This window comes from Podarcis pityusensis (assembly GCF_964106645.2).
Source record: "Podarcis pityusensis genome assembly, chromosome: 8".
Classification (NCBI taxonomy): Eukaryota; Metazoa; Chordata; class Lepidosauria; order Squamata; family Lacertidae; genus Podarcis; species Podarcis pityusensis.
Genome location: NC_138033.1, coordinates 67279525 through 67293947, shown reverse-complemented (window position 1 = coordinate 67293947; position 14423 = coordinate 67279525). Strand labels below are relative to the sequence as shown.

At 46.8% G+C, this 14423-nt stretch overlaps 1 long non-coding RNA gene across 1 annotated transcript in view; it reads left to right on the top strand.

Moving 5' to 3' along the window:
- Positions 1 to 14423, top strand: part of LOC308482840 — a 380605-nt gene that overhangs the window by 297464 nt on the left and 68718 nt on the right. The window lies entirely within an intron of this gene.

The following is a 14423-nucleotide window of genomic DNA, read 5'->3' as shown; positions in this document are numbered from 1 at the left end:
GTTTGCCAGAAGCAGCTTAGTCATGCTGGCAACAGGACCCGAAAGCTGTACGCCGGCTCCCTCTGTGAGTAAAGCGAGGTGAGCGCCGCAACCCCAGAGTCGTCTGCGACTGGACCTAATGGTCAGGGGTCCCTTTACATTTAAGGAAAAGTGGGACAGTAGAAACTAGCCTACTGTACAAAGGGGAAATTAGCATGAATTGCTCCACCCACCTTTGTCTCCGGCCCTGTCCTGCCTACCAGCGACATATGGCCTTCATAAGATTGCCTAGATGGGAATGCGGCAATTGACCACAAAAAGATTCCTGCTTGCTCCCATTCTAGATTTCTCCCGTTTTGTATTTTGGAAGGTGTCCGCCTGCCTCTGCTTGGGCAGGAGAGCATGAATAAAAGATGGAAATTGGTGGGTGCAGGTGTCTCTGATAATTTAAGAGCAAGGCAATGAGGGTTCGTTGTGGGAGCTGAGGAGCGGGGGCTGCACTCCACATGCCAACTGCGAGCAGCCAACTTCAAACAGGCAGAAGCAAACAATCACCCTTTGATGTGATCCCCCCACCGCAATTCCCTGGCCTGGCTGGCAGCTGAGGAGCAGGGAGGCAGAGCTGGAAAAAAACAACCCAAGCACTTGTGGGGCAGAAAGACATAGGAAACTGCCTTATACTGAGTCAGACCATTGGTGCATCCTGCTCAGTACTGTCTACACTGGCTGGCAGCAGCTCTCCAGGGTGTTCAGCCAAGGGCTGAACTTGGGACCTCCTGCATTCAAAGCAGATACTATGGTTCCCTAGGGAGACATACTTCCTGGTGGGAACCAGGAAGGTGAGTGGTACCCCCTGAAATGTCCAGAGAAGTCCCTCAGCCCACTAGAAAGCAGTAGAAAAAAATGGCCTCCACTTTAGGAAGGCAGATAATAATCCAGGAAACTCATGGAGGGGGCTTTTTGACCGAGCCTCAGCTCCACCCTTTTCCATGAACCTCATTATAAGAGTGGCCAATTCTGCTAATGGAGTTCTACTTGTAGCTGCTCTTCACAGTGGATGACCTGATCCATTCAAAGATTAACACTCTATGAAGAAAATAATTAGAATTTTATTATTTGTACCCCACCCATCTGACTGGGTTGCCCCAACCACTCTTGGTAGCTTCCAACATATATAAAAACATGATGAAACTTTACACATTGAAAAGCTTCCCTATACAGGGCTGCCTTCAGATGTTCTTCTAAAGGTTATATAGTTACTCATATTCTTGACATCTGGTGGGAGGGCATTCCACAGGGTGGGTGCCACTACTGAGAAGGCCTCCTTTCTGGTTCCCTATAGCTTCACTTCTCGCAGTGAGGAAACCGCCAGAATGCCTTGGCTGCTGGATCAAGTCAAAGGACCATCTGCTTCAGCATCTTATTCTCACTGTGGCTAACCAGATGTCTATATGGGAAGCCCACAAAGGAGATACCACTTGGGAATCGAGAAGTGCACTGCCTCCGACAGCGGAGGTACGACACAGCTATTGCGCCTTGTAGCCATCAATAACCTTACCCGTATAAATAGCCTTACCTTTCCAACCCTTTCACATCAACATACCTGTTGGCCATGCCCCACAAGCCAAGGTGCCCACTCAGCTAGAGGAACCCAGCTGTATGTACCTAGCACTCTGATGTCAAAATGTGCAATGATGAAGAGTCTGGAGCAGGTTCTTTTATATGAACGCCAGAAGAGCATGTTGAATAAGGCCAATGGCCTATTGGCTCTAGCATCACAGTGGCCAACTAGATGCCTCTTATGAGAAGGCTGCTAGCAGCACCCAAGCACAACAGTAGCACTCTGTGCACTGGCGACTCCCAGCAGCTGGCATTTAGAGGCATGCTGCCTCTGGCAGTGGAAGTGGAACATAGACATTGTGGCTAGTAGCCACGAGAGCTCTGTCCTCCACAAACCAATCTAGTCTTCTTCTAAAGCCACTGGTGGTCACCACTGCCCCTCGCAGGAACGAGTTCCATAGTTTAATGGCTTCCTTTACTAATGAGGTGGCCAAGTGGTGTTGGCCTTTCATTCTGCAAAGCATCTAACTTTAATTAAAGCGCAGGAGAAGACAACACAAGACAACTTCTCCCATACATCCCCCATACCCTCGGATCAAGGGGTTCAGACAGGTTGCTGCCAAGGGCAGACACTATGGCTCCCTGGAGCCACCAGGAAGGTTGCAGGGTGCTGGAGACATATTTACTGCAAAGAAGCAACATATCTGACCCCTGGACATCTCATAATAATGTTACATGCCACCACAATTCCTATGCCAGTGTGAGATTTCAGGGGTTCCAGACACTTACCCAGGATTTGTGTTTCCTTTGGAAATGAGGCACAGCAGAGACTGTGGTGTCTTTATGATATATGGCTTATTTACACATACCTCGGGTTACAGACGCTTCAGGTTACAGATGCTTCAGGTTACAGACTCCGCTAACCCAGAAATAGTACCTCGGGTTAAGAACTTTGCTTCAGGATGAGAAGAGAAAACACGCGGCGAAGGTGCGGCAGCAGCAGGAGGCCCCATTAGCTAAAGTGGTACTTCAGGTTAAGATTTCAGGTTAAGAACGGACCTCCAGAACAAATTAAGTTCTTAACCCAAGGTACCACTGTATATACAACCTGAACCTAAAATTGAGGGGCTTCCAGCATTACACTCAAACCAGAAATCAGCCATGGTTCTCTGATCCTCTGCCGCCGGCTGCGTTTTTACAGACTGCAACTATTTTTCCTCCAGCTCGCTCGCTTTGAAGCTTTGCAACCCCAAAACTCCACTACTGCTACACTTTTGTCTCTGCTAACTATCTCTCAGTGGAAGAAGGGGCTCCACCCCTTTGCTGTCTGGCACAGCCTATGCTTTCTTTATGGCTTTCCTAATGGCTCTTCACCTCCCCTTTCGTCCACTTTTAATGCTCCATCTTCTCCCAGGCAATTTCCTGGGCATGGGAAAGAAACAACACCAAACTGGTTTTGCCTGTATTTTGACACTGCTAAATTCAGCACCTGGGTGCACATCTTAATACTCCAAACATTGATTAAACTCTGACACCCACTAGACGCAGCACCCATTAGACCCATTTAGGGGAGTTGAGGCACGCACAAACACATAACCATAAGGTCAAGCTCAAAACCCTCAGTGAGGGGAAATCTAGATTAATTCTCAAGTGCCCTAGGAATGAGTTGGAAAAACGGAAACCTATTTAAAGAAGAAGATTATTGTATATATATTTTTAAAAGAAACTGGAGGATATTTCAGAAAGTGAAAATCCAGACACAGGGCAAAGTTGTTGAGCTCCCCCCCCCCCCCCCAAGATCTTAAAAAAAAAAAAAATTGGAGTTTTTGAGCTATTTTTAAGGAAGTTCACCAGAAAAACACACAATACTTCCAGTATGAGCAACCATATCCCGGACATTCCACCCCCACCCCCCCAGTTTTCAGAAATTCTGCCCAGACGAATCCCAGATATGTCTAGGAAATCCCAGACGTATGGCAGCCCTACGTGACTGCATGTCTGGACTGTATCCTATGAAACAAAAGTAAGAGTTGCATCCTTTCTTCAGCTCATGTTTGCCTCTGGCCTCAAACACATTTGCCTCTGGACTGAACTTCTGGAGAGTGGCCTATAAGGGAATGTAGTCCTCTAAGCCAAAAGTGGTGAACCCTAGGCCTGGAGCCAAATGCAGCCCTCCCATAGACCTGTCTCTATCTGGCCCTTGGATCTCTCTCCCCAGTCCCTGGCTTCCTGGCTGAACTCTGACCATGCCTCTTGCCTGCTGGAATGGAAGATAGAGAGGGGTTTATGCGTGTGTGTTGAAATGAGCGTGCACACACATGGACACAAACTCCTCCACTGCCGCTCCAATGCCAGAGCATGTAAAGAAATAATCCCTTCCTGTAGCTCAAGCAAAGATAAGCTTCCCTAGTCTGCAGGGCAACATCCAACCACATATTCAGCAAGTCAATGAATATGAGCTCTAATCTTAATAGCAGAAGATGTAAGCCGCAGAACCGAGTGCATGTCTGAATTTACACCTCAGGGTGTACGACTACCACTTCAGGCTTAGGTCCAAGCTGTCGGAAAGACTAGTCCCTTAGACAAACCTTCCTGGGCTCTGAGAAAGGAGACCCTTCTCTCAGTCCCACCACCCTCACAGACATGCTAGGTGGGGACATAGGAGAGGGCCTTCTTGGTGGCTGTTCCCAGACTTTGGAACTCCCTAGACAAGCCAAACTGGCCCCTTCCTTCTTGTCCTTTTGCCTGAAGGTGAAGACTGTTTTGTTCTGGCAGACCTTTTGGAACTGGCTGCTTTTTAAGGAAAGGGGTTTTAATACTGCTGAGCTTTATATATATATTGTATTAGTTCCATTATTTTTATGATTTTATGATTTTTATGGCTGGAACTCACAGGAACTCAGTTCCAGCACCTCTCAGGTGGGCACCATTGCAACAACAATAGAACAACAACAATAAAAAGCCAGTGATACTTTGGGAGGTAGAAGCATGTAGAACACAAAGAAGAAAACTCCAGATGGCATTTTGCCACTGTGGGAAGTGGAACTGGGAGCACGGGACATGGAAAAGCCATCTGTAGTGCTCAGCCGAGATGTCTTTTTCAAATACCATACAAGTTGCAATGCTCAAAAGTCATTCTCTCTCTCTCTTTCTTTCTTTCTTTCTTTCTTTCACCCCACACCCGCCTTTCTCCCTCCTCTGTCTAGCCACTTGACTATTAGTCGACGGTGCTTTGGGGCCCTCTGGGATCTTCCCTCCCCCCCCCGAAGTGTTTCATGCCAGGCCATCCTGCTTTCTGCCTCGCCACCCACTGCTCTGGCATCAGCTGCGGCTGAGTCACGGCCATCCCAGCACGCTATCGCTGCTGCGTGAGCTTCAGCGGAGGTGACAAGGAGGGAATGGAATCCATCCACACACCAGCCAGGCACGAAAACCTTGGCACGGAAACATGCAAACAGATCAATGCCTCCCGCTGTGCAGGGCTTCCTCGCGCCCGCTTCCGTGCGGGCAGAACATTTTTCTTCCCTCCGCCCTGGCGCACAGCTCAGCCCAAGGAGGGGTCACCAGCAAAGCAGGCTGCTCCTCAGGAGCCCAGGCGGCAGGGCCTGCACGCTCTCCAGCTGCTTGGACTCAAGGCTAGTCTTACTCAGAGTAGACCCACTGGAGTCAATGGACAAGGCTAGGAAGGAGGGCCCCATTTTGGTCCTCTCGGTGTTCCAGATTTAAATTCCGTTCTCTGTATCTCTGCAGCAATTTGCAATTTGTTCCCAAATGTTCATGAAAATTCCCCTGCGTTTTAATGCAAATTTCTTTTTTTTAAAAAGATATTTATTAAAAGTTTAACAATTACAGAAAAAGAGAAAAAAAAGGAAAACAGTAAAAAATTACAATACATTACATCAAAAGAAAATAAAAACCAGATTAAAAAAGGAAACAATGCAGCACAACAATAAAAACAAAACAAAAAACAAAAACATTTAAAAACAAAAAACATGCAAAAACACATCCAATATTCCTTATCTTTACCTTTCATTTACCTGTTTCATCGACCTCCTCACACCTCCCTTTTTGTATTCTAGTTCAGTTAACTATTTCAGCAAATTCTTTCCATCTTTCTCAATTTTTATTCTATAATTTATCTTAACAGTCTAACCTTTAATTTTTCCATTTTTACCCATTATCAATCAACTTTTACTTAAATCTTTATTACATTTCTGTTAAAACCATATAGCTTCATTCCAACATCTTTCTAACATTCATTAATTTTGCAATGTTTTTGTAAGTATACTTTAAATTTTTTCCAATCTTCTTCCACCAACTCTTCTCCCTGGTCTCGGATTCTGCCAGTCATTTCCGCCAGTTCCATGTAGTCCATCAGCTTCATCTGCCATTCTTCCCGGGTGGGTAAATCTTGTGTCTTCCAATACTTTGTGATAAGTATTCTTGCTGCTGTTGTAGCATACATAAAGAAAATTCTATCCTTCTTCAACACCAATTGGCCGACCATGCCCAGGAGAAAGGCCTCTGGTTTCTTCAGGAAGGTATATTTAAATACCTTTTTAATTTCATTATAGATCATCTCCCAGAATGCCTTAATCTTTGGGCATGTCCACCAAAGGTGAAAGAATGTACCTTCAGTTTCATTACATTTCCAACATTTGTTATCGGGCAAATGATAAATTTTTGCAAGCTTGACTGGTGTTATGTACCACGTATAAATCATTTTCATTAAATTCTCTTTTAAGGCATTACATGCCGTAAACTTCATACCAGTGGTCCATAACTGTTCCCAGTCAGCCATCATGATATTATGTCCAATATCTTGTGCCCATTTAATCATAGCAGATTTCACCATTTCATCTTGTGTTAATGTGAATTTCTCCTATTGAATTTTTGTTTAGCTAACAAGCATCCCCCCCAAATGATTCCTCCTAATATAATGCATGTTTATATGTTGTTCTTATGAATATATGCATTTAGATGCATGTTTCCCTATCATATGTGCAATTTTAAAATAACTTGGGTTGGCTGAGAATTGCATCTCAAGAGTTGGAGAAGTGGAACCCTCCACAAGGGTGGTAGAGATGCTGCACAGAGGAGTTGCAGAGATGGGTGGTTGCGAATAGCCTGGCACTCCAAAGATAAGCTCCATGCAAGGCAACCACAACTGCCACCACCTCCTTAAATTTCCCCATGTTGCCTCCAGGTCCTGTTAAAGTAGTATCAGCTACAACCACCTCATCTGGTGCTTCTCTAAATAGTGCTTAGTCATAAAAAAAGAATGTGAGATCTTTTTTTTGGAGGGGGGGAGTAGGCCTTCTGGGACCTGTTAATGTGGGTCCTACATCTGTTGTACTTAATGGAAGTAAAGCCTGCCATTATAAACCTAAAGATGCAGTCCAGTGCACCCAAGACTTGTAAAGAAATCATAGAATCTTAGAGTTGGAAGGGACCAGCTCTAAGAGAAGAGAAGAGAAGAGAAGAGAAGAGGAGAGAAGAGAAGAGAAGAGAAGAGAAGAGAAGAAATTTGGTTCCATTTGCATTAATTCATGCTTCCCAGAGACAACAGGTGAATCAAAATGTGGCTAAGTTTACATATCCACACTCCTCTGAATTTTGCAATGATTTTTCAACCAATGTGTACTAAAATGATAATAATAATACATTTATTAGAGGAAATTGGGAATAAAAACAACACGCAATAATGCACTGCATCAGGGTAAATTGCTTGTGAAAATGTGTAACTCGGGCAAAACTGCATATGAAAAGCGTGTGTGTTTTTAGGAGAAATGCTCCATAAAATGCTTGCACATTTTCACAAGCTGATACGGAAAACTGATCTTAAGAATGGGGGACAGGACAAGAAATTGAATGAAAGTGAAATTGATAAATCCATGTGTACCTGGTTCAGAGATGGTGCTGCATGCTGACCATGAACGTGTTCCTGCATGCATAGTGGACAGACATCAGCTCCTTCTGCTGGCCTCTGGGGGAAGAGGTTGCTGTACACAAAGTGTGGAAACTCTTCACTGCAAATCCCCAGTACGAACTCATGGGTTTTTTTGTGGGTGGGGTCCTTAGTAGGGTAACACCACTGGACCCCTTTCACCTGGTACAGCTGGTTCATACATGCCAACCAAAGCATCTTGCCCCAGGCAAAGGGAGATTACGGTTGCGGAAAGTCAGTGTTGGGCAGGAGTGGACTTTGGTAATCTTTTGTAATATGGTGCCCTGTTCACGGGCAAAATTTGGCACCCCCAAATGGATCTTCTCAGTTATGGATATTCCCAATTTTGCACCCCTTGGCTCAGCGCCCTGTGCATGGGACCTGCCTGCACCACCCTATCTCTGACCCTAAGTCCTGAGGCCCCAATACAGCTACCAGCTGCTACCTCAATCCCCAGTTTTTCCACCTCTAGTCAAAGCTCTGGCAGATTGAGCAGACAAGACTAATAGCAGGTCCAAGGTCAAGAAGGCAGTTTCTGCATGTGCTGTAGAGGGAAGTGAGAGGCAGATGGGGCTCATCAACCTGGGAAGGTAGCTGATGCTAAACTCTGTTTCTAAACCTCTGCTGCCTTGTGGGATATCTTTGGAAGAAGAAAAGTAAGGAGTAGACCCTACACAAGAGTCCCTAAGACGGTTGGATGGCGCCTTGTATGTCTCCTTCCAGCCAAGCTGGTGCCAAGTGTATTGCTCTGCCTTCCTTTGGGCCACATCGGTGAGGTTGAGAGGGGGAGAGTGTCTTGTCATCTGGGCAGCCCAGGACCTCTGTATGCACTCCCTGCCCCTGGGGAGGTCACGTCAGTGCTAACACAGTGATTTGACTTCATTCCCAGAGGTGTACTCCATTGTCTCTCGAGACAAGTGATGGGTGACCCCCACTTCCCAGTTCAGACTAGAGCTAAGAACACGGGAAGGGCCCTGCTGGATCAGGCCCAAGGGGGCCAATGTAATTCAGCTTCTTGTTCCCACACAGCCAACAGAAACAGGACCTGAGCCGCGCAGCAACTCTCCCCTCCTGTTGTTTTCAGCAGCTGGCATTCAGAGGTACTTGCTGCCCCTGATAGTGGATGGAGAGTCTAGTCCATAGCTGTCAACATTTTCCTTTTTTAAAGGGAAATTCCCTTATTCTGAATAGGATTCCTCTCAAGAAAAGGGAAAAGTTGACAGCTATGGTCTAGTCCTTTCCTCCCTGCCCCTCCTCCTATTTTTTTGACACTCTGGGCCCTCCTCTGCCTGTGAAGGGAGGGGGGAAGGGAGCAACAGCCAAGCAGCGAACCCACCCCTCCCCTGGGGAGCACTTGACATGCTATGCCTCCTTACACGGATAGTCCTTAACACGCCAGTGCTGTCACAACACGGCAATTAGCCAGGGATTTCTCTTGACTGACACACACACACACAGTTTCGAGACAGCCTCTCTCTCTCTCTCTCTCTCTCTCTCTCTCTCTCTCTGGCAGCAGTGCCTTAAAGACGCAAGACACCATTTCCAGGGGGAAAAGAGATAAATGCTTTCAAAAAGAGCTGCAAAGAGTATTCCGCCGGAGAAGAATCGCTTTCCTTGGCCTCTCCTTTCCCTTCTCCTCCCTTTCTTCTCTCCCTGTGACTTTGCACCCCCTCCTCCTGTCTCTGGCTGTCCCTTTCTTGTGCAGGATTCTCTCTCCTGGGAGTTCTCTTCATTTTACATTTCAGGCTCCGCAAAAAAAATCACGTGGGGGAGGCCTTGCTGCCATCGAAGGTTAGGGAGGGAGGGAGGGAGAGGAGCAGGACACAGCTCACAGTCAACCTCCAAGTCACAGGGATGGGGAAGCTTAAGCCAGAGAGCCAAATGCAGAGCACCAGGATTCTCTGTCGGCCTCTGGGACTATCCCCAGGCCACACCCCTTTCCCAGGCCACACCCCTCACCAGCCTTGCTTCACACTTTCCTCCAATTCTTCAGGCCCTCCAAGTGTCACTATTTTCCAGGGACAGCCCTGAATTTATTGAAGCCGTCTCGGTTTCCGATTTGATCCTGGAATGTCCCGCTTTTCCTTAGGACGTCCGTATTTTCATCGGAGAAATGTTGGAGGGTATGGAGTTATGTGACCCTCAAGCCGAGGAGATAAGTAACTGTACAGTCTTTAGAAGACATCTGAAGGCAGCTCTGTATCGGGAAATTTTCTAATGTTGAGCGTTTTATCATGTTTTTATATATGTTGGAAGCTGCCCAGAGTGGCTGGGGCAACCCAGTCAGATGGGTTGGGTATGATGATGAGGATGACGACAACGACAACAACAACAACAACAATGGAATAGCCCCCCCCCATTTTCATTGGAAAACTATTGGAAGGTATGGTTCTTTCACTGGGCTGGAAAGCGTCCTTGAATATTCAGGATTAGGGCTGTGCACTAGATCCAGCCAAATCCTGAATCAATTTGGCTGGGGCCACTGGCTTCGGTTAAGTCAGGTGGAAACAGCCCTGCACTGCAATGCCACTACCGAAATTCAGGAGGGGGTGGGGTTGCGGGCTCACGACCCCCCCACACTCCCGCGAGGCTGGCCCCTGCCTCGCGGGAGCCGGGGATTCCCTTCATTAGCATACCCACGCCTTGCCAGCCAATCGGCTGGCGGCGGGGGCGGATCTTCTAAGGACCATTTAAGGTCGGGGCAGCCCTCGGCTCGCCCCTTTTCCCGGCTTTTCCAACGCGGTTTCCCACCCTCCCGCCCTTTAGGTTTGCCCTTGACTTTGCTATGGGTTTCGACTGGTCGCCGCAAGGGGCCTGGTAGGAGTTTTTCCATTTGGCTAATTGGCCTGATTTTGAAGCCACTTGGTTTTTTCGCCTACCTCGTAGCAAAACGTCACAACTCTGGTTTTTGGCGGTAGGCATTGGCAGGGGTATTGTCATGCAGATGAGATCGGGGGGGAGGAGCGCCATCACCTCCCCCAAGGCTTGGAGGGTAGTTCGTTAAAGGACTCCGAGGGGCGTCGCCTCGTCCGAAACCTACGGAGGCTAGGGCCTAAAGCGCGCCCCCGAGCGGTAACCCCTCGGGGAGCGCCTAGGGATATGCATCTCGGGTGGCTCCCCCTGTTGGTGCTTAACCCTCACCGGTTAGACCGGTTAGTCTGGTAGGGCCAATGCCTAAAGCCAATACCTCTCTTGCCTGTAATCAATAAAGTTGTGGCCATTTTCGCCCATTTAACTTAAACTCTTGTGTCCTGTGTCTTCATTTATCCGCATGTGGTGGGGGAGGGAATAGCCACGCAAACTAAGGTTGCAATGGCGTGGGGCACTGGGCAGGAAGAAGGAGCTTTGACTGTGTGTTCTCAGCAGGGGAACATATGCATGCAGTCCAAAATGAGCAGGATTGAATCCTCCATTGAATACTCCGGTCACCAGAAGATTCAATCCTCCTGGCTGCTGGGGTTTGCTTCATCAGTGTGCTCCTTGCAGGAACACTGCATTGTGGTTGGCAGAGGGAAGAGACACAGGATCTCCTTCCTCTGGCCCTTCCTAACTGTATGTTTTGTTCGGGTTAAAAAATCCAAATTAAAGATTATCCTCCTTCTGGCTGGATCCAGGTTGGGCTAGGTGTTGGCCCAGGTATGGCTAACCCAGGTAAGCCTCCCCTCCACCACGATATTAGGCTGAACATGTCAAGAGGTCTGATAGCAAAATATAACTTCAATGCTTCAATTTGCAGGATCCCTGGAAACATCTACCTGCCTGTTGTGGGAAGCCAGATCCTGCACTAGAAACGGCTTTGCTATTATCCAGTGGGTCTGTTCTTACGCCCTCAATGAAGTTGCTATCAGATGGCCTTTCTGCCATCTCTTAAACTCATTGAACTGAAGGAAGGATTAGGAAAAGGAACAATGGAAGGAGGAGGCAAATGTTGTGCAATGGCACCCAAGTACCTGAAAGGTTGTGCATGTCAGACCAATCTCACATCTGCTTTTGAAAAAGGTTTCCTGTTCCCTGCGAAACACACTTGAACTATTTGAGAGAAGAGCGGCACGTGACAAATGGCTTCTGAGCCCGGCTTCGGCTGGGGAGGGCGGGATATAAATAAAATTTTTTATTATTATTATTATTATTATTATTATTCAATGGAAAATGATGAGTGTTGAAGGCAAAGAGTTATTCACAGCTGCTATAGAAGACAGGGCTAGGTTTCATGGGATTTCAGTTACAGGAAGGTAGACTTCAGCCGGGCATTAGGAAAACAACTTCAGCAGTAAGAGCCATTAAGCAACATAGCAAATTGCCTTGAAGGTAGAACTTCCTCAACCCTGAGTCCCCCAGATGTCATTGGACTACAATGCCCATCATCCTTAACGGCTGGGGATGATGGGAGTTGTAGTCCAACAACATCCAAGGAGCCAACTGGTCCAGAATGTCATCTGCCACAGATGCTCTAGCTTTGGAGTTGTACTAAATGGCCCATAAGACCCATTCCAACTCTTTGATACAGCTGACACAAGTGACAATCAGGTCCTGAGTCTACTGATAGCTCTGGCCTGTTTGGGGGTTTCCCAGAAGTATCTGGTTGGCCACTGTGAGAACAGGATGCTGGAGCAGATGGGCCATGGACCTGATCCAGCAGGCTTTTCTGTCTGTTTCTTCTACTGAAGGGAAGAGTCTGAAATTGCAGCTGCAAGCCTATGCACACTTTACTAGGGAGTAAGCCTCATTGTGCTCCACAGGATACACTGAATACTTAAATAAATTGGTTGTGTGGACTAAGGTTTTGGTCAGTTTAACCCCAAGCAGAGTTGGTCATTGCACATCAGGATAACATCTCCACACTTGCCTCCTTTGACAATGAAAAAAAGAAGCTTTTGGAATCTTCCTCCAAATCCTGGTCCCCATCTCCTTCACTGTATCTTGGGAAGTAAACACCATGATATTTCTCGCTCTGCATCCACAAAAAAAGTTAACCCTAAACTGATACCACCTCACCCCAGTTGGAGTTTTATGACTTTTATTTTAAAAACAAACAATGGCAAGTCTCCACACACAAACAAAACCCTTAAAAAGAGGGAAATGAACATTACTTTCTGCTTGCGTGACTTCTGTGCTTGGGAAATCTACAGTAGATAGGCTACTAGTGTGCAGTGAGCTTGAAAAATATTTAAAAGTGCAGTAAATAACAAAGCATATCAACTTACTGCAGGAGCACCCTAGCCGTTTCATGGGGACTGAAGGATTTGGAAATCTAAGAAGTTGCCTTGGGCACCACAATATACCCATTTCACAGAAATAAAAGTGGTGGTGCTCTAAATCGCTTTCCCTTCTCCCAAGAGACATATTACGCAACTCAAAACACAGACAAAAAACGCAGGACCCCTCACCCACCCCAAACGAAGAACAAAAAGCAATACTTCAGCTAAAGCAAATCATGGGGCAGAGTGTCTCAGTGGGCACTGAGGGGGGATTCTGAGGGTGCTGGGCACCACTTTGAGGACCCATTTTGTATTTCAATGGGGCTGAAAGAGTAGCAAGACAATGTCCTTTCAATAACAATGAAATAAAATAAAATAACAAAACAAAAATGTGATTTGGAAGCACCAGAATGTCAATAGAACAAATGGCATAAAAATAAAATAAAAGAGCCAAATAGCAGGAAGGAGTGGGGAGGTGTTTCTTAACCTTTCAAAATGTCAGTTTTTCACATCAAAAACTGAACATCACACACACAAACAATTCCACCCGGACAAGGTGAAATTGCTGCAACTGTTCACCTCGTCTCCCAGCTGCCTCTGCCCCTCACATCTAGCCACCTCCCGGAAGACAGGTCGTCTTATTTCGAAAGCATCCTTCGTGGATGCCTGCCTAACCTTCCCTTGGAGCTCTCTAGAGAAAGTGAGTCCGCTGCCTTCCTAAGCAACCGGACCTCTCTGTCTGTCAGGCTTCCCTTAACAAACCTGCCCTGTCTCAGCGGCTGAGCGATACCAGACTTTGTTACTGGTGCCACCTGGTGTCTAGCAACACATATTATCACTCAGGAGGAGGCCAGGCACAGATGTTGCTGAAATTTCGCAGGAGTTGATTTTCCAAGAACACTCCTGGGATTTTAATTTTCCTTGCCAATACTCCAATGGCAGGATACTTAATGGGAACAGTAAACTTAGGTTCTTTATTTACAATGGGTCTACTCTGATTAGGGTAAAGGTAAAAAAGGCAAAGGACCCCAGGATGGTTAAGTCCAATCAAAGGTTACTATGGAGTTGTGGCAATCATCTTGCTTTCAGGCTGAGAGAGCTGGCATTTGTCCACACACAGCTTTCTGGATCATGTGGCCAGCAGGACTAAACCTCTTCTGGTGCATGAAACACTGTGATGGAAACCAGACCGCAGGGAAATGCCGTTTACCTTCCCGTCGCAGTGGTACCTATTTATCTACTTGCACTGGTGTGCTTTCGAACTGCTAGGTTGACAGGAGCTGGGACAGAGCAACGGGAGCTCACCCCATTGCAGGGATTCAAACCGCCGACCTTCTGATTGGCAAGCCCAAGAGACTCAGTGGTTTAGACCACAGTGCCACCCGCATCCCTTTACTCTGATTAGGACTTAGGACATGACACTCAGAAGTGAGCAACTTCCACCAACAAGGTCTGGAGCTCAACAGAAGGGCATTTATCTGAGAAATAAAGCAAACTGCCTTGTACAGAGTCAGACCATTGGGTCATCTAGCTCAGTGTTGTCTATGCTGAATTATCCCTTGTTTCAGATGGGGGGCATTTCCAGCTCTACATGGGATGTACAAAAATTTGGTGCCTGGAACAAAGGACAAGATCGCATCCACACTGTTTGCACCAAGACTTGGAGCTGCATTTTACAGCAATACAGTGGTACCTAGGGTTACAGAAGCTTCAGGTTACAGACGCTTCAGCTTACAGAC